At 46.3% G+C, this 26,027-nt stretch overlaps 1 long non-coding RNA gene across 1 annotated transcript; it reads right to left on the bottom strand.

Moving 5' to 3' along the window:
• Positions 1-6,232: 6,232 nt before the first annotated feature.
• LOC132647050 (uncharacterized) lies at positions 6,233-25,160 on the bottom strand. The gene is made up of 3 exons (XR_009585335.1): positions 24,833-25,160; positions 8,910-9,107; positions 6,233-7,109 (listed from the first exon to the last, which is right to left on the bottom strand). It is a non-coding gene; the product is annotated as an uncharacterized LOC132647050 (long non-coding RNA).
• Positions 25,161-26,027: the final 867 nt, after the last annotated feature.

Here is a 26,027-nt window from a genome sequence, read left to right as displayed (position 1 = left end):
CCCGACAGGCAGGCCCAGGGGTTTGTCTCCTGGTGATCTTCAGTCTTGTCAGTTTGTCAGCAAAAATAATCATCATGCCCTCTGCTTGCCTCTTGAGGCCGGGGATCTTTGGAGCTGGATTACGGGTCTGTCTTGCTCCACCTGGGTTTCAGAGAGCTGCGTAGTGATGTCTTCAGTCTCTTAGCAGAACTTAAAATCCTTGCTGGGGGCTGGAGAGATGGCTCAGTGGTTAAGAGCACTGTTCTTCCAAAGGTCCTGAGTTCAGTTCCCAGCAACTACATGGTGATTCACAACCACCTTTCATGAAATATGGTTCCCTCTTCTGGCACGTAGGTAGAACACTGTATAAATAATAAATCTTAAAAAAGTCTTTATAGGTAAAAATCTCATTTTCCTCGCTTTCATGAAGCATATGTAGCACTTATAAATCACCTACTATGTGCCAGCCTCTAAAGCAGTGTTTTTGTTGTTGTTTGTTTGGTTGGTTGGTTTTGGTTTTTTTGCATACCTCTTAAAAATGTGTTCCCTAGCACCTAGCCCAGGACCTGGTACACAGTAGCTGTCCTCAGATTATTTTCAAATCCCTGAAACACCCTCTGAGCAGCCCCCTTTCCCTCTGCCCCCAGTCACTCGTGTGCATTCCTCCGAGTTCTGCCACCTCTGATTATTACTGAAGCTGTATTTTTGTCTTCCCCCAGGGCTCAGGGAACTGGGCACGTGACAGGATTACTAGCCTAGCAGAGCAGTCATCTGGCATCTGAGAGAAAGCCAGCCCCTCTCCTCAGTACCTCTCTCATCCAGCAGATGGGACCTAGTGACTTTGCTGGCTCCCTTGCTCTAACAAGAAAGGGAACAGATTGGCTCCCCAGGACTCACAGTGTGAGAGCATGTGGAGCTGGTAGGCCTCTCCACCCACAAATTCAGGTGTCGCAGGGCTCAGTTTTATTTCTACAAACCAGTTAGTCTATTAGACTAGGGGCCATTAACCCCAATGCCTGGGGGTGGTGTTCTCCGTTCCTCCCCCTCCAACCCCACGGCTGTGCTCCGGTTTTTGAATCTTGGCTGCACCAAGCTGTTTCATCTTGACCCACGTGTTCACGGGGCTCCTGCTGAGAATTCATAATCCCTGCCCCACAGTCCCCTCACCCATAGCTTTTGCAGGTTCCACTGAAATCCTCCACCCTGACTCGGACATTCTGCTGCCATCTATGTATCCATCAAGTCATGTATGTGACTCTTGAAAGCCCTGAGGGAGCTAGGCCATGTTTGTTCTTCTAGGATTTACGGCCTCTCCATGCTCCCAGCCACAGAAAACTGGGTATTCTCTACCTCCTTTTCTCTAATCCCCTTTGTAGGCCTAGGAAGCCCTCTTCAACCTAAGACCATGAGCCAGACCTGAGGAAACATCACCCAGGAACAGGGCTAGCATTTTGTGGGCAACTCTTACTTTTTTCATGATCACAGCCCTGCTTCCTTTTTGGGTGAATGGAAAAGAGAAAAAATACAAGGGGAAGGGGGGGGGAACTTATAGATGAACATGAAAATATTTCGCCCAGATGAATATCTGTTTTCAGGCTGCCTTCAATTCTGGTTCCTTTGCCGATAGCAAACTCACCTGTTCAGGGTCCCAGGGAGAGCTGGGGCAGAGTGGGATTTCACATGCTGAGGGGCTCCATGCTGACTCTGTCTGTCCTCTCAATGGTCATGTTCCCGTTCCTCCTGGACACCCAGTGGGCTTTGGGGAGTAGCTGCTTGGAGGATTGTACACCCCAGGACTCCCATCAAAACATAAGTGCAGGTGAGTGCTGGAGACATCAGTGCGGGTGGTGACTGGTGCTGGAGCAGCCTGGGGTGAAATAGTGGCTCCCAGCCAATGAAGAGAGCAGGGGTTCATTGCCGGGAGAGGAGCATCGGGAAGCCTTTAGGGAGGAGGTGGCGTTTGGTGCTGAGGTTTAGATCGGTGAGCAGGGGAGGTAAGGGAGCAGAGAGGGTGATTTTAGGAGTGTGTGCTCCAAAGGCAGAAAAGTGATAACCACCCGCACTGTTGTCTCCAGCACTCACCTGCACTTATGTTTTGATGGGAGTCCTGGGGTGTACAATCCTCCAAGCAGCTACTCCCCAAAGCCCACTGGGTGTCCAGGACACCCAGCTCTAGGAAGGAAGAGTCGCTCTCTTATTTTGTGCTCTAGCAGGGTTTCCTGGTAGAGAATACAGAAATCCACAATCTATGGAATTATGTGCTTAAGCCTTTCCTGGCAGGTTTTTTTTTTAATAACAAAAAAGATTTTTCCTATTTTTAAAAATTAAAAATATATTGTTACACAATATATTCTGATTATAGTTTCCCTCCTCCAACTACTCCAGATCCAACTCCCACCCAAATCCACACCTTTCCCCCCTCTTTCTCTTGTTTAGAAAACAGGAACCTAAAATTGTCATAAAATAAAATAAGATAAGATAAAAGACACAAACCAGAATAGGACAAAACTAATGGAAGAAAAAAATCCAAAGAGAAAGAATAAGGAACACGTATAGACACAGACAAACACACATTCACACACACAGAAATCCCATAAAAACACAGAATTGGAAGCCATCATCTTGAACAGGGCCTAAAATTCTGTCTTCAGAGCCTAGAACATCAACGGTAGGGTGGAGGTGCCAGTGAGGCTCAGCAATATGGCACTTGCTTAGCACACGCATGGCTCTGGATTCAGCCAACAGAGGCAAATAGAGAAGAAAAATGAAATAAAATGAAATGGATAAATTAAAACTGTGACTCTTCTTGATATGGAAAAAAATTTCCCTAGGCACCAGCAGGGGGCAGGCATCTGGCCTACAAGAAGTCCATCTCCTCTTAAAGAGTCTTAAATAAATTTGTCCCAGGGTACAGATGTTAAAAATAAACTGGAGCCAGGCCCAGCAGTCTGCCTCAGCCTGGGCCTGTAGATGCCGTGTTGTCCTCAGTGGAAGGATGTGCTCCTGCATGGCCCAGAATGTGTGTGGTTGCGTCTGGCTCTGCAGCCCACCACGAAGCAGCAGCAGCAGGTAGTAGATGGGTTGAAGATGCCCATGACAAACACCAGACTCTTTCTTTTCTGACCCTCGTTCCTAATGACATATCTTCTCCTGGCTGCCGCCTGCACCCCTCCAGAGCTGACCCGCTTTGCTTTTCTCTTTTCGTTTTGTTTTGTTTGCTTTTGAGACAGGGTTTGTCTGTGTAATAGCCCTGGCTGTCCTGAACTTGCTTTGTAGACCAGGCTGGCCTCGAACTCACAGAGTTCCCCCTGCCTCTGCCTCCCGAATGCTGGGATTAAAGCTGTGTGCCACCACCGACCGGCTGAAAATCTCCATTTCTAAGCCAAACTGAGACTATGTCTCAAAATAATAAAAGCCTACTTTTGTTTTTGTTTTTTAAATTTTGAGACAGGGTCTTACTCTATAGCCCCAGACTCACAGAGATCCACCTGCTTCTGCCTTCTGAGTGCTAGAATGAAAGATCTGTGAAGCTAGGACCTGCAGAAGTCTATTTAAAACCTACCACTTGACTATGTTATGTGTCCCACGGCGAACACATCAGCCTTTCATTGCTCTCAAATTTCTTATGCCTAATCTCTAAGATAAGGCTATCGCACTGTGCTTATCTTCATTATCTGAGCCAGGCATGGTGGCACCTGCCTACAATCCTAGCACTCTGGAGGCAGAAGTGGAAGGATTACGAGAGCAGAGTTACCTTCAGCTACATAATGATTTGGTCTTAAAGGACATTTTTGTTTTTAATGGCCTGGGGTGATACGGGCAAGCCTCTGGCATGAATTTCACCATCTGACATCTCTTCATCCGCTTTGGGTACCTTCATTCTTGGCTCTTCAGAGTGGGCCCAGCTCGGACCAGGGCCATCAGGCCCAGGCTAGTCTTAGTGAAGGAGAAGCTGAATTTTATCAAGCTCCTGGAGGACTTGCGAGCACACAACAGCTGGAGAAGCCCTGCCACTGAGGCGATCCCTGACAGTGCCCTGCCAGCAAGCCTGCAGTCGACATAATCCTCAGCCACCGTGCAGACGTCTGCCTCGCTGATGCCGACTTCGCACCCCCCTCGGGGTGGTGCTTTGCATCCCTTCATGCCAATGCCGACTCACAGCACGATGCTTATTTATTATTATTTATCACCGGTGTAGAGTTCAGAGGTCAGGGTGTAGAAACTGGTTCTCTTCACCATGGGGATTCCCGAGACTGAACTCAGGTCATCAAGCTGGGCGTTTGGCAGCAAAAGTGACTTTGCCCACTGCCTGCCGGCCTCCCAAAACAGTCTTTTAAAAGGCAACCTGGGAGTGCTGGTGACATCGGCTCATTGGTCCAACTTTGCTGTGTTGAGCTAGAGTGTATCAAAACCGCATAGAGGGCTTTTGAAACCCAGATTTCCTAGTGGCACCTCTACAAGCAACAGGTCTGATCATGAAGGAGTGTTGCCTACTGGCTTGCTCCTATGGCTTGCTCGTTCTGTTTTTGTTTGTTTGTTTGTTTTTGTTCTTTGAGACAGGGTTTCTCTGTGTAGCCTTGGCTGTCCTGGACTCACTTTGTAGAGCAGGCTGGCCTGAACTCACAGAGATCCTCCTGCCTCTGTTATCCCTGAGTGCTGGAATTACAAGTATGTGCCACCTTGCCAGGCTCAGTCTGTTTTCTTTTCTTTCTTTCTTTCTTTTTTTTAAAGATTTATTTATTATGTATACAATGTTCTGTCTGCATGTACACCTGCATGGCAGAAGAGAACACCGGATCTCATTATAGATGGTTGTGAGCCACCATGTGGTTGGTGGGAATTGAACTCAGGACCTCTGGAAGAGCAACCAGTGCTCTTAACCCCTGAACCATCTCTTCAGCCCTCAGTCTGTTTCCTTATACAACCCAGGACCATCAGCCCAGGGATGATACCACCCACAATGGACTTGGCCCTCCTGTGTCAATCACCAATTAAGAAAACACCCTACCGTCTTGCCCACTGTCCAATCTTATAGAGGCATTTTCTCAGGTGAGGCTCCCTCCTCTCCAATGACTCTAGGTCAGTGGTTCTCAACTTGTGGGTCAGAACCCCTTTCAAGGGTAAAATGATTTGCCTTTCTAACGAATTCTCCTGGCGATGTTGATGGTGGTTTAGGTGGCCCTTGGGAATCTCGGTTCTGTCCTCCAGGTGTTTTCCCTGTTTGCCTCGTTTGCTCTTCCATCTCTATCAGTGACAGAAGTTGGACAGGGTGAGACTGAGGGAGCGTTGTGGCCAGAGGAGTCAGGCAGATACGAGTTCATTCTCTTCATGGCTTCATGGCTTCCATCAGCCGTAAAGCCGATAGCCAACGTGCAGGCTAGTTTTTAATATCAACTTATCGCAACCTTTCCGATGCTGCAACCCTTTAATACAGTTCCTCACGTTGTGGTGACCTGCCCTCCCCAACCATAACATTATTTTCGTTGCTACTTCATAACTATAATTTTGCTACTGTGACCCTGTGAAAGAGTCGTTCAACCCCAAAAGGGGTTGTGACCCCGCAGGTTGAGAACCAATGACCTAGAGTCATCAGAGAGGAGGGAGCCTGAGAAAATGCCTCTATAAGATTAGGCAGTAAGGCAAGACGGCAGGCTATTTTCTTAATTGGTGATTGATGCAGGAAGGCCCAGCCCATGGTGCCACCCTTGGGCTGATGGTCTTGGCTTGTATAAGAAAACAGGCTGAGCAAGCAATTACTGAGCAAGCCAGTAAGTAACACTCTTTCATCCGCTCCTGTGTCTAGACTCCTGTGTTGTTTTTGTTCCTGTCCTGACTTTCCTCAGGGACGGAGTGCGGCCTGAGAATGCTGAGCTGAAACAAGCCCGTTTCTCCCCAAGTTGCTTTAGCATGGCAATAGAAACCTTAACTAAGACAGTCAGATTCCTACAGCTGTGAGTCTCCATTCTGTCCACAAAGTTGCAAAGGGAGTAACTACCGTGAAGGCTTAGCTAAAGTCTAGGCAGGTGGGAGTTTAACTTAGTGCATCCTTTTGAAGGCCGTTGTCAAGTGGGAGGCTGTGTGGACTTGGGCAATTAGTGACATTGTTCTCTATTTCATTTGGTGTAGGGCGAGAGGCAGTGAAGACAGATCCATTTGAGTCAATCATACTCACCAACATCACTGGTCTCTTGAAAATCCCGCTCAAGTTTTATTTAGTCAATTATTCCTTCTGTTAATCAGAATATGAGCTGGGCACAGTAGCGTACGCCTGTAATCCCATCACTGGGGAGGAAGAGGCAGGTGGATCTCTGTGAGTTTGAGGCTAGTCTGGTCTACCATGCAAGTCCAGGACACCCCAGGCTACACAGAGAAACCCTGTCTTGAAAAAAAAAATCAGAGTATGTTAGTGTTGTTTTGTAGCAACCAACAGTTGCAAATCCCAGGATATTAAAAGAAGACTTTATTCGTCTCCAAAATGCCATGTGTTGATACAGATTAGCAGGAGGGAGGCTGGGGGAGGGCCCTTTATAGCCACTCAGGAATACAAGTTGGTGGAAGTTTCTCCTTAATTCTTAGCTTTCTGACTGTCAGCAGCAGTACACCAAATCCTTGGATGCCCTCCTGCCACAAATTAAATGCTCTGGGTCTGCAATGAGCACATGCGACTTCCACTCACAGCTGAAATTCCACGTCGTATCCCAACCACAGGGTAGAGGAGGTCAGAGAATTACAACCCTCCCATGGGCTTGAGAAGGAGACCAGCCATTGGGTTAGCCTTGAAAGACTCCTGGCTTTGTTTTCATCACCCCATGCTTCTTCCCTTCCTCTCTGAAATAGCCAGTCTGAACTGTTTGATGAGTATCATTTGGCTTGCATATGCTCTTGCAGAATGGGTGGTGTTTTTTTTACGGGCACGTGCTTTTGAGTTTTGTGGATGCATTCTGCTTTAGACACCATTGTACGGCCCCGCTCAACTCTACACTTTTGGTAACCATCCGTGTTGCCAAGTGTGCATCAGATCTGCTCTAGCTGTTTCACGGACCACTTTTATTTACCGTCTTCCACAGGGATGGGCAGCTAGATTGCTTCTTTTCAACACAGTGCTGTCATGTTCGTTCTTCTGCATGTACCTACACGGAAATATAAAAGAGCTTTTGTTTCTTTTGGAAAATGAATAGAGGGTTAGAATTGCAGGGTTGCGAGATGTGGGTATTGCTACGGTTTTATCTGAAATATCCCTAGCAAAGACGGTTTGGGGCATTTGGTCCTTAGCATGGGGGCTAGTTCAAAGGCTGTGGAGCCTATAGGAAGTGTAAGCTATCAGAAGTAGGTAATTAAGAGGCTAGCCTTTGAAGATTATATCTACCCTGCTTCAGGCCTGATCTCTCTGCCTTCTGGCCTGCCACCAGGTGATCAAGCTGCCACCATGTGTTCCTACTGTCATATTCCTGCTGTCCTGGATGGAGCTGATCTGCTTTGCCTTCCAAACCAGAAAAGACAGACTCTGGAACTGTGAGGCAAAATAAACCCCCTTTCCACCATGAACTGCTTCTATGGGTGTTTTGTTACAGAAGAAAAAAAAAAAGTAATGAATACAGATATTATTCAGCCTAGGCTATTGTACAGAAGTGCCCTCAGGAATCAGCCTGCATTCCTGCCAACAGATAATCAAGGTCCTCATCAAGGTCCTCCCCTTTCCATATCCCTGTTAAACTTATATCACCCAGAAGTCTAATTTTCCCCTTCCTCTCCCTTTCTCTGTCCCCTCCCACACCTTTCCTTCCTTTTTTTAAGATTTATTTACTATATATACACACCAGAAGAGGGCACCAAATCTCATTGCAGATGGCTCAGGAATTGAACTCAGGACCTCTGGAAGTGCTCTTAACCTCTGAGCCATCTCTCCAGCCCCCACTCCTCTTTCTTAAAACAGGGTCACACTACATAGCCCAGGCTGTCCTAGAACTCATGATCTTCCTGCCTCAGCCTCCAGAGTGCTGGAATCAGAGATGCAAACCATCCTTAAGGTCACTGTCCCCTCCGATGGGTGTGTAAGTGATGCATATTACCTTTTTCACATGTACTCCTCCAGTGTCTACTACACTTGAGCACGACTTTAAATGTTTGCTAGCATAGCTTTAACTTCAAAGAAAGGTCTGTGAGCAACCCGTACCCATCTTCTCTTTCACGTTGCCGTAGGTTAGTTTTCCCAGATTAGAAGGAATCCTTATCTATTTGAAACTTGCCTTTGGTGTGTTCCATTGCATTTGTGTTTCTCCTATCACCTATGATGCTATGTAACTTCCTTCATCCCTATCCATTTATTAGTCTATGCTAATCCTTCAGTGTCTGCTTAGGGAATACTTCCTATCGGCGGTTCCCTACCCCACAGAGGAGAGATAGGCTGCTGCTCGCACCTGGTTCCATTTCCTCTGCAACTTCTGACCAAGAGCAGACAGCCCAGCTGTGGAGATGCCACAATTCACCAAGTTAAAACCGAAGAAGATGCATGAGGAAAACATGGCTTTCAGAAAAACAAACAAACACACAGAAGAAGCAGGCTAGCTCAGGGAGTCAGTGTGCCGGCAACACTCTGCATTCTGCAAGCCTAGCTTCTTGTTTTGCTTAATTTGTTTATCTTAATAAGATGCAAAGAAGTTGGTGGAGTGTTAAATCACCGTGCTGCCCATTTTTAACCCAAGAATCTAGAACTGTTGTCAAGGAGAGCCAGGCTACCTCTCCCATCTGCCTAGCTGGAAAGAAAAAGAACCTCCAAGTTGGTGATAGGGGATACAAAGGGACGGTGTAGTCTAGGGTGTTGCTCCAAGGTGACAAACACAGTTTAATCAGTGTGTTGTTTTCATATGTTCAAGTCATGTTTATTACTGGAATGGACATATTTAACATATGTAACAATATAGCAAACGTACTTTTTTTTTTAAATATGAAAGAAGAAACACCTTCTTGTTCTTGAATTCTCCTGTTTTTGTTTATTACTTTCTGTCTCAAATGTAGGTATGCAGCTGGCATCATGACCCACATCTGGAATCTCCAGAGGACTGATGTAAGTTTGAGGCCATCCTGGGCTGCAGTTATTTCCAGGCCAGCTTGGGCTGCAGAGCGAGATCCTGTTAAAACAAACAAACAAACAAACAAAACAACAAATGTGCATGCCTACTCCAATACACTTCAAGATTCTAATCCTCATATATGGCACAGAAAGACTTCTGACAGGAGCCTACAGCCTGTGCTCGGCTGCCATCTTGTGAGTTATCAGACATCTCCTCCATCTCCACTCCTGTCTTCTCTCTGAGTCTCTACGCAATGGTGTGTGGTGATGGATGTGATCAGAGCCACACTATCTATCTAACTCTGTGCTGGTTGTAGACAGCAGTTTGCGTGAATGGCAGTAGGGAGTTTTGGGGTCTGGATGGATTAGAGTAGCATATGCTTGCTTCTACCGTGGAGGGCAGTGATAGCCATGCTGGGCAGAGGGAAGGCAAGGGTCATCAGAAATCCAGGAAGGCGATTTAGCGGAGAATGTCTCCATCTACTTGATTTCTTTTTTTTCCTTTCCTTTGTTTACTTGAGGCACGGTCTCACTTTGTAGCCTTGGCTGGCCTGTAACTCACGGTTTAGATCAGTCTGGTCTCGCCTCCCTCTGCTTCTCAAGTGCTGGGACTAAAGGCATAAACCACCACACCTGACTTTTTTTTTTTTCCTTCCCCCAAACAGGGTTTCTCTGTGCAGCCATGGCTGTCCTGGAATTCACTCTGTAGACTGTGCTGGCCTTGTCTCGGATATCCACCTGCCTCTGTTTCCCAAGTGTTGGGATTAAGGGTGTGCACCACCATTTTTTTTTCTTTTAAAGAATGGATCCCATATAATAAGGCCTTGTGCATGCTAGGCAAGTGCTCTACCACCAAGCTACGAACCTTTTTCCTCACTGATTTAGAATGTTTGAAGGTTGAATTCAGCTGAGAATCACCAGTTTACCGTCCTTGAGTTTTGTTTCAGTTTGGTTTGATGGTGGAGATGAATCCAGCTCACCCTGCAAGTACCTACTCTACCACTGTTCTCAGCCCCCATCTCCTGTCATCCTTGGCTTTGCGGTTCCAACTTAACAAGCCAGAGGCCTTGGTGTCTGGAACAATGTTCCCCAGAGGAATTGCTGAGTTCAAAACGTTGTCTAAAGGCTAGGCTAAGATTAGGGAAGTGATGCCAGTCTGGCAGGGCCTGTCTTTAGTGAGCCCTGAATCCTAATCCTGCTCCCAGACTGACGTTCTTGGAAACCCCCTGTTCCATTTTTAAAACTCGAGTCAACATTTGTCCATTTTCAGTCAGGTGGGGCCAGGGCCAATTTTCAAAATTCCCTACAAGTCCACACACCAGTGGGAGCTGGGAACTTAAGCCGTTTGTTGACTTCAACTATTTTCTTTTTTTAAAACTAGCTTTACTGCCCTTTGGTCTTCTCCCACCCTGGTTTTGTTTGGATTTTTGAGACAGGGCCTTGCTATATAGCCCAGGTTGGCCTTCACTTATGTAGCTCAGGTTGGTTTATCTCTGGCTCCTTGTATCCTGGGGATGTGGGTGTCAACCACAAGCCCCAACTCCTCATTCTCATCTTCCTCTGAACTGAATCCAGGTCAGGTTATGACTCTGCCCCTCACTCCTCTTTTCCCTGAGATACACCCAAGAATACAGAGTCCCATCCGGTTGTGTGGGCCTTAGAAAAATCCCCTAAACTCTCTGTTTGCAGCATTCTCAGCAGGAAAATGAGGGTGTTGAACTGGATGACCATCAAGATGCCCTGCAAGATGAAGCCTTTGGGTTAAGCATCTTTTTGGCAATTGTTGGAAACTGTAGACCCTGATTCTAGAAAAATTGTGATTCCATGTGGGGGGTGGTCTTGTGCACGGCATGTTCGAATGTTGATTTCTGTGCCCAGAGATCTGGTTGCAGTTCAGACATGGACATTATCATTTCTATGAAGAATCTCCTATCTCAATGGTGTGTAAAAATTGTTCTCCATCATTTCTGATTGGCTGATAAAGAGAGGAACAGCCAATAGCTGGACAAGAAGGAAAGGAGAAATGAGGTGGGACTTCCAATCCCAGTTAGGGAATCCCAGGTGGAGAAAGAGAAAAAAAGAAAAGAGATAAAAGGGGAAGGTTGCCGGGCCATGAAGAGGTCTCCATGAGGGGGGTCACCATGAGGACAAAGTTGGAGCAGGAAAGGTGAGGGCGAGACTAGATGGTAGGTAACGACGCATGTGGCTGGGAAATAGTCTAGACTAGTGTAGATGGGTCAGAATAGATGAGTATCTGCCCAGCTATAGTGTTTTAAAGCTTATTAATAAATGTAATATATTACTGTGTCATTATTTGGAAGCTAGGACGGGCGTAGAAAGCCCTTATGTTATTTTTACACTATGACTCCTTGGCTTTGTTTTCTACCATCTTTCTTAATATCTTATATTCCCCTGGAACTAGAGTTAAGTGGTTGTGAGGGGCCACGTGAGTGCTGGGAACCCATGTGGTTCCTCTGTACGGCAGCCAGTGGTCTTAACTGTGGAGCCATCTCTCTAGCTGTCCCCTCACCTTCCTTATTTTGGGGGACACGGAACTGACTGGATTGGGAGCAGTGGGAGGTGAGAGGGCACATTAAGTCTACTTCTGTTTTGTTTTCAATGGAATGGGGAAGATGTCTCTTCCTCTTTGACAGAGGGCCCACAATTTCATCCCAGACCTGCCTGAGGCCGTGTTTTCTGTCTGCAGAGAATGCTCTCTTGTGTAGCTGAGAAGGAAGGCCACAGGGAGAGGAAGAGCAGAACCTGGGGTAGAGGCTAGGGGAAGAGAAGTTCTTCCTGGCATTGTGGTCCTGAGGCCTGATTGCAGGTGTCTCTGAAGCAATCTCAAGTTCAGCTCATATCTGTCCTGTTTATCTGTCTACCCTTTGGACCCATGAATAATTTAGGTAGTAGTGTGGGTCTAGGGGTTTGAGCCCAGGATTCTGGACATGCTGGGCAAGTGCTGTACCACTGAGCTATATACCAAGTTTTTTTTTTTTTTTTTTTTTTTTAGAAAATGTCAATTCCAGGCTTGTCTTGACCTTGTGGTCCTGTCTCAACCTCAAGTAATGGGGATTACCAGCAGTACAGTCTGCAGTCCTTCCTTCTTTGGCTGTTTGTTGAAGTGAATTTAAATGGACTAATAAAGCAGATTCTGATTTGCACCAAGATGAGAGGCAAAGTCTTTTTTTTCTTTTCTTTTCTTTCTTTCTTTCTTTCTTTCTTTCTTTCTTTCTTTCTTTCTTTCTTTCTTTCTTTCTTTCTTTCTTTGAGACAGGGTTTTTCTGTGTAGCCTTGGCTGTCCTGGACTTGTTTTGCAGACCAGGCTGGCCTTGAACCCACAGAGATCCACCTGCCTCTGCCTGCCGAGTAGTGCTTGGGATTACAGGTGAGCGCCACCATGCCTGGCGAGAGGCATAACCTTCATGAAACCTTGGGTTGAGTGTGAGTGTGTGTGTGATATGTATGTATTTACGTGGATAGGTGGTACTTGTGTGTGTGTATGCATATGCGAGTAAGAGATTGACATTGCACGCCCTCTATTTCTCTCCATTTTATCATCATCCTCCTCCTCATCATCATCTGTTATTAGTACTTAGAGAATATCTCTCAAAGAATGTGAAGCTCACTGATGGGCTGCTCTGGCCGACCAATGAATGACCTCTGGAGATCCACTCCCTGATAACGCTAGGATTACAGATGCTTGAAGCCGCACCCAGTTTTTACATGAGTTCTGGGTTCAGAACTCGGGACCTCATACTTGTACAGTGAGGTGGTTTGAATAAGAATGGCCTTAGAGGCTCAAATATTTGACTATTTGGTCACTGGGTAGTGGAACTACTTGGAAGGATTCCTAAAATTAGGAGGTGTGGCCTTATTGGAGGAAGTGTGTCATTGGGTGTGAGCTTGAGGTTTCAAAGCCCATGCCAGGCCCGGTCTCTCTCTCTCTCTGCCTATGGTTCAGGATGTAGCCCTTAGATGCTACTTTAGCACAATGCCTACTTGTAGCCATGCTCCCCACTGTGATGACAATGGACCAAACTGCTGAAACTGTAAGAGAGCCCGAAATTAAATGTTTTCTTTCTTAAGACTTGCTTTGGTCATGGTGTCTCTTCATAGCAACAAAACAGTAACTGAATTATTGTGCTGGATAGTTTTTATGTCAACTTGACACAAGTTAAAGTAACTTGAGAGGAGGGAACCTCAGTTGAGAAAAATGCCTCCAAAAGATCAGGTTGTAGTCAAGCCTGTAGGACATTTTCTTAGTGATTGATGGGACCCTCCCTAGCCCATTTCGGGTGATACAAGGACTGGTGGTCCTGGGTCGTAATGGGAGTTTTGGTTTCTTTGTAAACTCAGTTATGTAAATATGTTTTTGTTTTAATCCCAAGTGTGGGATTTTAGTTAGACTATAGTTTGTCTGCAGCTGTTAATTGTCTTGGGTGGGGGCGGGGCGGGGCTTTTGCCAGCTGGTAACGGCCTGCCACATGCAGCAAGGAGAGGGGCATGGTCTAGGACTCTGAGGATATAAATTTGAGAGCCCAGAAAGAGAATTGGTGGTGTTCAGTGTTGGCATGTGGCATGTAGCAGTTTGGAGAGACCAGAGAGACAGATGGTGTGGTGGTTTGGAGCAGACAGTCAGAGAAACTTCAGGGTGTAGCAGCATGGAGGAGACTGATGGCTGCGTTTGCTGTTGACGAGGATTGGTATATCTCCCAAAGACCCATATATTCTAAACAACCAGGAGAAGTAAAGAGGTCTGCTCCTCCACTCCTCACTAACCCTCTCTCTTCTACTTAGGGTTGGGGGGTTGGGAGGGAGGTAGAGGCTCAAACACTCCAAATGAAGTAGAATTTTAAAAAATGAGAGCTACACTGGATTCGATACAAAGCAAGCTAAGCAAGCCATGAGGAGCAAGCCAGTGAGCAGCACCCCTCCATGGCCTCTGCGTCAGCTCTTGCCGGCAGGTGCCCGCCTGGTTTGAGTTCCCGTGCTGACTTCCTTTGATAATGAACAGTGATATGGAACTGTATGCCGAATAAACCCCTTCCTCCTCAAGTTGCTTTGGTCATGGTGTTACACAACAGCAACAGAAGCATGCAGTGAGCCCTTTACCCACAGAGCCATCTCCCAGTGCCGAACTTTAGATCTTTGGTTTTTACTACTATCTCCTTCCCCTCTCTACATTTCTTAGTGTCCTCACAAATTCTAAGATCTTTTTAAGTTGATTCTTTGGGAATTTCACATCATGTACCCCAATCCTACTCAATTCCCAGTCCTTCCATATCTGTCCTCCATCCTTGTAGCCTACCTCAAAAAACAAAAACAAAACAAAAGAAACAAACAAACAAACAAAAACCCTCTGGGTGCAACCTGCTCAGAGTAATGGAGATCCTGTAGCTTTGTATTTGCAGGACCAGCCCCTTCACATAGATGGGGTAGATGTTGGGATGGGCCAACTCAAAGCCCTCGGTCTGGGCCTGGGTAGTAGCTGAGTTGGTCAGCTGGGGTCTCCACCGGCCTTCCTTCCCTATGGCAAGGGGTGGGACCAGTTCTCCAGTGCCCAAGTCACTGCTGGTCCCACGGGCCTGAGAGGGGCAAGGCCAATTCTCCCAAGCCTATGTCATGGGGGCAGGGCCAGCATTCTGGAGCCCACATCACTGCTGGTGCTATAGGTCAGTGAGGGATGGGGCCAGCTCTCTCCTAGCCATTAAGAGACCAGGCCAGCTCAGCATGGCACTTAGACATCAACATGGCTTCAAGCAGCAGCCCCTGACCATCCAAATAGCCTTTGGTGGTAACATAGCCTTAGATATCAACATGGACCGGGCTGTAGAGTTTCATATAGTTTCCTGCAAATGTCATGAGCTTCTTTTTCTTTATAGTGGAATGGAGTTCCAATATGTTCATGTACATTTCATTAATCTGTTTTCCTGTTGCTGGACCTCTAGGTTCTATTTCCGAGCTGTTGTGACTGGTGTAGCAATAAATAAGCTTGTTCACATGTCTGAGGTGTGCTGACTTAGACACTGTTATATACTCCATATATATGTGTGTGTTGTGTGTGTGTGTATATATATACATATATATTGTTATATACTGCTCAAAGGTTCATGAAGAGCTCTGTACACATAGAACTAAAAAACAATTGGTGATTGCAGTGTCGATAATGGTTGTATTCCGAGAGGAGCCCAGCAAGCTTACGGTATGAATATATATTGCAAAGTCTAGCACATACTAAGCAATCTTTCTGTCACTGCGCTGCACACTCAGACAACCTCCAGTCTTCCTGTCTCAGCCTCTGAAACACTGGGATAATAGGCCTGTGCCCCTGGGCTGGCTCACTGTGGCATCCCTACGCATGCTGTCGACAGGGCATCTAATTTGTCAGTTAGGACTGACAAATCCTTATGGGGTGGGGGTGGGGGAGGCTCATCAAGAAAGCAGAGATACATGTGGCTCCTCGTGAACCTTATTCTAGGGATCTCATTGAGTCCGGGAGGATAGGACAGCAGATCTGGAACTTTGCCCAGTGAATGGAGCACTGGACACAGTACACATGAAAACAGAAGTGTCCAAAGCTACAATCCACTCAGCATAAGGCCAAGGTGGGGCTGGCCTGGCTAAGGAAGCCCATGCCAAAGGCCTTTGGACCGTCTTGAAGTGACTATGAAGAAGTCGGGCACACAGGCAAACACACGCTCCGCACACACTTGAACCCAAGGATGAAGTCAGCGCACGCTGCAAAGACAAAACGTTTTATCTATTTGTGCAAATTTTCAAAAAGTTTTCTCAAGCTTTGTGTATTAAAGGTGCACCCACCACCAGGAATATTTCAGGAGAAGGGGGTGGATGTGTGAAGGTGGGGTGCTCTCAGTGCCTAACCTCCCCAAATGTCCTTCGTACCAGAAAGCAGAGTGGAGTCTGCAAAAAAGACAGCGGCCCAACTTGGAGCGCTTGGTAGACCTCCAAGGAAAGTCAGCGGTTCCCAATAATAACCCCCCAGATTCTAGGTTAAGTCTGGGCCAATTAAATCAGCTTCTTGGGCGATCTCGGCATTAACAGTTTGGCAACCATGGGATGGTTCCTCTGCCCAATCAAGGATGGTTGGTACCCACAGTTAAGGGCTACTAGGAGAGAGGTCAGAACGCCTGGGTGTAGCTGACCACTAGAGGGCGCCGTGGAGCAGGAAATCTCAAGGTTGGGCGATCGCCACGCATTGTCTTCTCTTTGTACTGATAGAGACCAAGGCAAGTGGCCAATGCAGTTTACATGGGAACCAAAGTGCACCATCCTGCATTGGTGCGTTCCCTGGCTTCTGGTTCTGGGAAAGGCCAGGGAAGTTCCGCCTCTGTGGTAGTCTAAGGGACGCTCAGCTTCACAACTATTCCAAATTGGACGGTTGTCCTGGCTGGTTTTCCAGCCGCTGAGATAGATCAGTGTTCTTTGGGACTGAGGAAGGGTCTCCTGGCAATAAAGGGATTACTTGAAAGCAAAAGGAGAAAAAGGCAGCCATTTATTTCTTTCTTTAAAGAACGTTTGTACGTGTGTGTGTGTTGTATTTTGCAAATAAATTTTGTGTGCATGGCATGCACCATAGTGTTCTGCAGTCTGTATTTGTTGCGGAGAGGCTAAAGCCGGCTAATTAATGAGCCTATTACCTAACATCTTTATTTACCTTGGAACTCTCAAAATCTATCAGCAATTTGCAAAAGAAAAATGGATTTTCTTTATACTTGTTCCCAGCTTGGTAGAAATGAAGATATTCCAATGAGACCCTTCTGTCTCTAGGTCAGACTCAATGAATGTCAAAGAAGTGGAATTTTCCTGGGAATCTCATGCTGAGAAGGAGAAGGGGCCAGCCAGAGGGGGAACTTGTCTCCCATGAAGAGGCTTCTAGGTTTCAGACAGTGATGGATCAATGGTGGGGGCAGGACCACATCTTGACCTAGACTGCTTAGTTGTGTATCTCTGCAATATTTAAAATCCAACCACACTTCCTCTCCCCAAAGATGGACTTGGGGGATGAGGGGGATAGGGACATGGCTGATTCCTTCAGCCCTCTTCTCAATTGGCCTCATTAAATAAATCTCCTTTTCTGCTCTTCATTATTAACTGGGCTATTTTCATTGGCTCATTGAGAAGGGGACAGCCTAACTGGCTCGTTGGGGCACAGGTTGTGACTCCCAAGGTTGGTAACACCTTATGTCTCTCTCTCTCTCACACACACACACACACACACACAAAATGAGATCTCTTGATTCGTTCGCCTAGCTGACATTTTGTACCTTTGCCCATCAGTTCCCTAATCTGTCCCCACCCCCTAAGCCCTGACAGCCACCGTTTTATTCTCTGCTTCCGAGAACTCCACCGTCTGAGTTCATATCCAGGTGAGTGCCTGTGGCGTTTCTAAAGGTAGCTTGTCTGCTCTGCCCACAGCAGGATGCTCCTTTGGACAAGGGCAACCTTAGTTTGTGCCCATGGGTGGGTGTCCAGGAAGTACCCATGGAGTTGCCTCTGGGAGAATGAATTGTTTACTGAGAAAATTTACTTGCCAAGACCATGGAGATATTTTATCTAGGAGCTGAAAACATGTCACTGGCAAAGGGATGGGCTTTAGCAGCCAAGAAAAGATCCCTGCTCCTAAGGTCTTTGGGCTGCAAACCATGGCCCAGGATGGCAACACACAAAGGGCTCATTTTGTACACAAATACTGGAAAGAACAAATTAAAGCAGAGCCATTTGTTTTGGTTCACAGTTTTGGAAGTTTTAGAACACAGTCCTGAACACTTACAGGACCAATGGAAACTTCCCTTTTAATACATTAATTTATTTAAAAGTTTACATACTTCTGTATTTATGAGGGAAGGGCACGAGTAGGTCACAGTGCACATGTAGAGGTCACAGGATAACTTGCAGGAGTCAGTTTTCCCTTTTCAGTATGTGGAGCCTGGAGACTGAACTCAGATCATGAGCCTTTCTATCAAGTGCTCTTAGTGACTGAGCCACTGGCCCTCAACTCTGCCCTTAAAGTCTTCCCCCATCTAAACCAGCACAAACCCTTGCCCTCTATTGAGTGAGCAACTGTTGGCCTTCATCTAGGTCAAGAAGCATTTATGGAGAAAACGATTATTTCACTGAGAAAATAAAGGACCCAATCAATTCCTTAATTTCTTTTTCTTCACCCTCCAAACTTTCCATATATTTTTCTTTCGCCTTCCCTCTTCCTCTTTTCAAATATCCTAGAACCCAACATTTCAAAGTTTGCAAATCAGTAGTTTTTTTTAAAAAAATATATGTACAGAATTCTGCAGCAATAACTTCCACCTAATTCCAGACTTTTCATCACCCTCAGAGAGATCCTATATCCACATCATTCATTCCTTCTTTCCTTCTCCTCATAGCCCCTAGAGCCCCTAGTCTCTCTCTCTCTTTCATTTTTGAGACTAATCTACTTTCTATCTCTATGGGTTTCTTATTCATATAATATAATCGTTTGGTAATGTGACATTTTGTCACCTAGTATTGTGTTTCCAAGACTTTGAGCTGTAGCCTGTAGTCTGTTCCTTCTTGTGCGAACAGCATTCCGTCTTGTGGACATGTCACATTCTCAGTCAGTGCGTGAGCCGAAAGCCTGAGTGCCACCCTTGTGACTGCTGTGTAGTGTAACATTTGTACTTTTTATGTAACCATACATTTTTGTTTCCTGATGTCATTGTGTCAGCTTTCTCATGGCTGTGACAAATACCGGAGAGAACAAATTAAAGCAGGGCATTTTGGTTCACGGGTTTGGAAGTTTTAGAACCTTAACAAACCTATTATTACTACTCTCCCCATCACCACAGTAAACCCAAACAAAACAAGCTCCCCAGAGTCTTCCAATCTATGGACAGAGGACATCCTTCTATATACTTGTTCTTTTATAGCACATTTTGTTTTTTTGGGGGCAGGGTTTCTCTGTGTAGCACTGGCTGTTCTGGATTCACTTTGTAGACCAGGCTGTCCTTGAACTCCCAGAGATCCTCCTGCCTCTGCCTTCCAGAGCTCTAGGACTAAAGTCATGAGTCACCACTGTCCTGTGTTTTACAACACAATTTTAAAAGGTCTTTGTTATGTAAATCCCAGGGATTGAACTCAGACACAACCATCTCCCTAGCTCCTAGAGCATTTTACATTTTGTTGTTAGAAGTCATTCCTGCTGAGTGTGGTGGCACACACCTTTCTTCCAGCAGAGGCAGCAGAGAGTCGCAGAGGCAGGCCAGTCTCCATGAGTTTAAAGCCAACCTGGTCTACCTAGTGAATTTCAGGCCACCAGCCAGGGTGACAAAGTCAGACTTTGTCTAAAAATATGAAACAAAACAAAAACAAACAAACAAACAAACAAAAAACCAACAACCCACTTAATTTTTTGATGCTGCTCTAAATTAAATTTTCTTAATTTCGTTTTAGGTTTTGAAATTTCTATTGTATAAAAACACAGTCAACTGAAAAAAAAATGAGGTGGGATAAGAGATCAGAGAGAATGCCAGACGATGGTAGCACACACCTGTAATCCCAGCACTTGGGGAAGGCAGAGGCAGGTGGATCTCTGTGAATTTGAGGCCAGCCTGGTCTACAAAGTGAGACCAGGACAGCCAAGGCTACACAGAGAAACAAACAAAAACAAGAAAAACAAAACAAAAAAACCACACAAAACACACAAAAAAACGAAAAGCCCCAAAGACAGCATCAACTATGGGTAGGGGGTTTTACCTCCTTTTCCTTTGCAATCCGATGCCTTTACTTCCGCTGCCCTGTTGCCCTGATGCGAGCCTCCAAGCTGATGATGCGTAGAAGTGCTAAGGTCTTGAGCTTAGTGCCGCGGTGCTGTGGCATGTCTGTCCACAGTAGACACCTTGCCAGCTGTTGCTTTTGTAGATATCCCCCTTTTTCCTTTGATTTGGTTTGCCTATCTGTCTGTCTGTCTATCTATCAATCAATCAGCCCCTGCACATGCTAGGTAAGCACAAAATCTACAAACTCTATCCCTGCCCAGAAAGTCATAATTAAAGCTGGTCTTAAAGAGGAAAAGCAGCTGGGATGTATATTGGAGACAGAAGACAGGAGTAGAGAGAGGAGAGGTCATTAGATCACTGTGTAGGGGTATTTACCTTAGATAGATGAACTCTTCCATCTGTTCAAGCCTCCCTTATTCCCAGTCTGGGCAGAACTTGGTAAGACACAGAAGAGGCCTGGCCTAGATGTTCTGTAAATATGAGGACAGTTCAGACCTAGGAATGAGAACTCTTGGATTCTTTCTTCAGAGTCGGAGGAGAGGCAGGGCGGCAGGCATAGGGGACGGGGTGGGGGGGAGGACATTCATTAAAGAATGATTGACTTGGCTGTAACCTGTAAGGCAAGCCAGTGGGCTAGAACCTCGGGTGAGAGCTGGTGCTACTTAAGGGAGAATTCCGAGCTCCCCAGGAAACTTGATTCTAGGTCTTAAAGCCTTGAGAGTGATTGCAGCTGCCAGGCACATCTATAAAACAGGCAACACTTAAATGCATGTTTGATTAAATCACTTTGTTGTTTCACACTATAATACTGTACCAATATTACCTTAGTCTAGCCAAGCTGACACGGGAACTAACCACAGTACAGCAAGGAACAGGAGAGCCAAGTGTGGGATTTGGTCTGGATTCTGTGCTATTTTTATTTCAAGACAGTAGCCAACCCTGGAGAAGAGGAAATAGCAGTACCCTAGTGTGATTCACCATCTCGAATAGAAATTGAACCATTTCTTGAGACTTAGCAGCTGTTTGAGCACTGGTTGGGACTGATTTCAGACATCTTTGTCTGGTGATTTCAGACACGTGGCACAAATGGGGACTCAGAGTTTATTTGTAGCATTTAGGTTTTAACATAGATTTGAAAGGGCAGGCGTATGGATAAATCATGGTATTATTTGGGGGTAACGGTGTGTGAGTCGGCTTCCACTAGGTTAACATGCAATCTAAGCAGGCTGGACCAACGATGGCTTGTTTCTCATTTGCCTAATAAGTTAGTGGCTGCGGTTCTGCTGCCTGTGACTGCTCATGTATGACCCAGATCAAAAGGGAAGCCCCAGTCAGAACCTGGTGTTCTCAAGGCAAACAGAAACAGCAAGACAAGGAAAAGGAACATGAAATGACATTCGGATCTTCTGCCCAGAACTAGTCGGGTCACCTCTACCCATACTCTCTAGGCCACCCTGCCTCACAAGGGCAAGTCTGACCATGGGTGGGGAAAGTGTGCTGTGTCCTCTCTGAGGCACTACGCTTCTCATGGATGCCAGAGATTACCATTTGTTTACTGGAAGAGGGTGGCGAGACACGGATCTTCACACAGTCTTCCTGTTCTGTCCCCCTCATTCTTCTCTTCTTTTCCTTTTATCTTCCCTCCTCCCTTCCTTCTTCCCTTCCTCCTTTCCTTCCTTCCTTTCTCCCTTCCTTCCTTCTCCCCTCCCTTTCTCCCTTCCTTCCTTTCTTCCTTCCTCCTTCCCCCTTCCTCCCTCCCCCCTCCCTTCCTTCCTTCTTCCCTTCCTCCCTCCCTTCCTCCCTTCCTTTCTTCCTTCCTCCCTCCCTTCCTTCCTTCCTTCCTTCCTTCATTACTTCTTTCTCTTTGGTGTTTTGTTTTAGTTTTCTTTTTTTTTTTGACAGGTTTCTTTATGTAGCCATGGCTATTCTGGTCTTTGTAGACCAGGCTGGCCTTGAACTCAGAGAGATCCACCTGCCTCTGCCTCCCTGAGTGCTGGGATCACAGGCATGTGCCACTATGCCTGGCTCTTCTTTGGTTGTTTTTTGTTAAGGTTTCTTTCTTTCTTTCTTTCTTTCTTTCTTTCTTTCTTTCTTTCTTTCTTTCTTTCTTTCTTTCTGAGATTACAATATAATTACATAACTCCCCCTTCTCTTTCCTCTCTCCAAACCCTCCCATGTACCCACCCTCTTTGCTTTCTTTCAAATTCATGGCCTCTTTTTCTTTAATTGTTGTTACGTGTGTGTGTGTGTGTGTGTGTGTGTGTGTTTCTAAATATGTAAACACAGCCTGCTCAGTCTGTGTACTGTTACTTGTATGTTTATGTTTTCAGGACTGACCATTTGGTTGTTTCTGGGACAGATTCTTCCTTACGTAACCCAGGATGGCCTGGAACTTGCTATGTAGCCCAGGAGGGCCTCCAATTCAGTCCTTTTGCATTGGAATTCCAGGCATGTGCTACTCTGCCCAGCAAATTTCCTATCAGTTACAACTGGTCTTACAAGATACACCATTTCATAGGTGTGGCAGACAGTAGAGATAATCATGCTGCTCCACCAGTCCACAGAGAACAGTGACACCACAGGCAGTGTGGAGGGAAAGTCAGCACGGGGTGGGGTAGGGGAGGGAGGGCCCTTCTCCAGAATACCACACTTACGCAGGGAGGCTGCTAGGGTTTACCTTCCAGGGCACAGGCTGGGAGGCAGCCAGGTCACCTCTCACCCTGGGTCATGGGTTCAGTCTGTCTGAGACCTTGACAGTAATCAGTATTTTCAGTGTGTATGCTACTCTTTCACCTATTAAACAAGTTGAAGGCTCCGATAGGATGGGCTGTGAGTGAGTGATGTCTGAAGCCAGAGGAAGGGCTGTGGCTTCTAACTGCTGTAAACATCTGGATGCAGGAAGATATGTGGACAGAGGGCATGCACATTATTCTAAAGCTCCAGGACACCACTCCTCTCTCTCTCTCTCTCTCTCCTACTTCCCCATTCATTGTTCAGCAAAAGGGTTGGATTGTTAAACTAGTAGAATTTCAGATTTAAAAATGGAGTTCTGTTGGCTTGGGAATATAGCTGAGAGGTAGAACAACAGGCCAGACATGTGAGTGCCATCCCAGCACTGGGAGGAAAAGAGGAACCCTACAACAAAAGGTATGATTCTGAAGGAATGGGGAATTCCTGTGCCTGCATCCCAGGAAATCCCAGAGAGGTTAGTGACCGGCCCAATGCCACACAGAGAGCATTGCAAAATAGCCTGCCCTTTCAGGGCCTGTGGGGCTGGCCACGCCCCATCCACCTCCTTGAGTCCCCAAATCCTGTTCCTTCCAAGAGAAAGGCCTTCAGATTTGGGGTTCCTTTGCATCCCTAGGAGAGAGGATCTTGAGGTGACTCTTGATTGCCTCCGGCTCCTCACAGCTCTGTCAGCTCCACCTAAAAGCATAGTCACTGAAGCACCTGCCAGGTGATCTGCACGCAGGTCACACAACCCTGGGACCCAAAAGCCTGGCTCTGCCATGAGAGCAGGGCTCCTGAAACTGTACCTGCTTATTCCTTAATCCAGCGGTTCCTAACTGCTGGAAGCCTAGTCCCAGCTACACTGAAGATGCTTGGTTCCACTTCAGGATGTGGATCTGGATGTGAGGTAGACCTTCAAAGTGACAAGATACAGGACATCCAACATGTTCTTAAAAAAAAATTATTACATTTAATATGTATGTGTGTGTGTGTATGTGTATATATGGTATGTGTGTATGGTCAGTGTGTGTGTGTGTGTGTGTGTGTATGTGGTATGTGTGTATATGGTGTGTGTGTATGTGGTATGTGCATGTGCATGAGTGCTGTGTGTGTGTGCATTCCCATGCATAAATCTGTCAGGTCAAAGGAAACTCCAGTATGGAGGTTAGAGGACAACTTCTGGAATTCAGTTCTTTTCTACCGTGTGGGCCCCGGAAATTAAGCTCAAGTCATGAGGTCTGGCAGCGAGCATCTCAACCTGCTGAGCCATCTTGCTAGCCCGACAGGTTCTGTGAACAGGGACAAAGCCATGCTTTATAGGGCCCTTACTAACCTGCCAAACTTTTTTTTTTAAAGCCCAGGCTGGTCTTGAACTTGATGTTAGTTGATCCTCTTGGCTCTTGAGTGTTGTGATCATAGTTACTTGTCCTGCTCTTTATGGGGTGTTGGGAAATGAACCTATGGTCTTGTGCATACTGGGTAGACACTCTGCCAGCTGAGCTCCATCCCTAGCCGAAAATTCTCTGAATCCTAACAAAAACACCTATAGGGGCAGGGGCTCTTAGGGACATGCTGGAGGAGCTGGTGTATAACTCAGTGGTAAAGGGTCTTTATGGGTAGAGCCTTGCTTGGGTCTAATCCCTAAAATAAAAACAGGAAAGGAAAAGTAAGGGCAAGAGCAAGAGAAAGGCAGGAACAGAAAGGAGAGGAAAATAGAAAAGGACACCCCGAAGCACAAAAAGGGCCAGTCACTTGTCTTGGATCCCACAACTAGAGAGCATCCGGGTATGGGAACCCAGGCAACTCACCTGTGGCTGCTAGCTTGTGGCCTCTCGTGATGAGGTCACCACAAACACTCATTCTTGCTGGTTAGCATGCTCTGGCTAGAATGTTAGAGCTGCCTTCAGTCATTTATTTCCCAGGTGTGCGCTATCGTTCTCACGTCTTGCATGTGGAGACACGTCCAGCATCCTCATGCTCATGGCTGTATAACTGACTCTCAAACCTCTCCTCTCCTCCATCCTTGTTTTTGTTTGTTTGTTGGTACTATATAGCTCCGGCTGGCCTGGAACTCACAAAGATCCATCTGCCTCTTCCTCTTTTTTTTTCCCCCTCTACCTCTTTAGTGCTGGTACTAACGGCTCATACCACCCATGACCAGTGAATCCCCTATTCTTAAATGTTGATCTTTGTTGAGTCTGGAGTTTATTTTACTAAGCGTTTTTATGTCCAACTCAGGAAACTACCTTAAAACCCGAAACAAAGCAGAAATGATTACCTGTCTCCTGTGTTGCCCCAGGCTTTCAGGTTACCGGAAGAGATACGTGGGAGAAAGGGAAGAACAGGGAAGTTCAGGCTTGGGTCAACAGAATCTCCCAGACGTTTTCCAAGCGTAGAACACATTAGTCTTCTTTGAAGCATTTCTATGAGAGAGGAAATGTGAAGCCTGTTTTGGGAAAACAGATCCTGGTCTCTCAGAGGACCTTCACTGCTCTGTATTTGTGCTGACAGCTTAGCTGAGGTTCTTGTCTTAGCGGTGGGTACGGCAGGAAGTCAGGAGAGCCTGAGGTGGGGAGCAGGGTCTGAGGAAAGAAATGCAGTGACAGGGACACGCCTATACAGCCCCAGGCATGGTGCAGACGTGGCAGAGGCCCCTGGGTTCCTGCTGAGAGATGCAGACTTCTGATAGGGCTAAAGGCACTGGGTATGTACAGCGTAGCCAGTCGGCTGCAGGAGGTAGATGGGGAGTGTGCCAAGTCAGGTTTCGACTTGAAACTGCCCAGGCTTAAGTGGCTGTCCCTCTGAGCCTGTTGCATACCCCTCCATTTACCAAATGCTTCCCCATGCTCTCTCTCACTCACATTTTTGTCTTGGCACTTTGGGCATTACCCATACCCGTCACTTGACAATGTTGTTTACGTAACTTGACAAGGTCACACAATCAGGGTCGCCAGGGGAAGGCTTGACGCCAGCACCATAAAAATAGGGTGGGTGGAATATTTACTGTTTGGCTTGGTTTTGAGACTTGGTCTTATTTTGTAGCCCAGACTGGACTTGAGCTTTGGATCTGCCTGCCTCAGCCTCTTAAGAACTGGGAATTCCAGGGGGAATTTACTTCAAGCACTCCGGGAATAATAAGGGCAAAACTCTTTAATAATAGTACACTCTGGTTCTGGCTGTTGCTCAAAGAGAAACCAGCCCCTGGACAGAAATCCTTTACAACCTATAGAAAATGAGTTGCCTTTGGGATCACAGCCTTACACTTTGGGCAAATAAACACTTTTACAGTTTGGACAATTAAAGACATTTCACAGAGTCGGGAAATTGCCAATTTGGACATTTTGGACATATGGGAGATTTAAGTAAGATATTATCACAAGCTAGGATTTTCTTTGGGGCATCCCTTCACCAAGGTCATTCTGCCTGGCTGGCTGGAATACATTCTTCCTAATAAGAGGCACACAGGACTTAAG

The sequence above is a fragment of the Meriones unguiculatus genome, chromosome 14 (genome assembly GCF_030254825.1).
Source record: "Meriones unguiculatus strain TT.TT164.6M chromosome 14, Bangor_MerUng_6.1, whole genome shotgun sequence".
Taxonomy (NCBI): domain Eukaryota; kingdom Metazoa; phylum Chordata; class Mammalia; order Rodentia; family Muridae; genus Meriones; species Meriones unguiculatus.
This window is presented reverse-complemented; position numbering and strand designations above follow the sequence as displayed.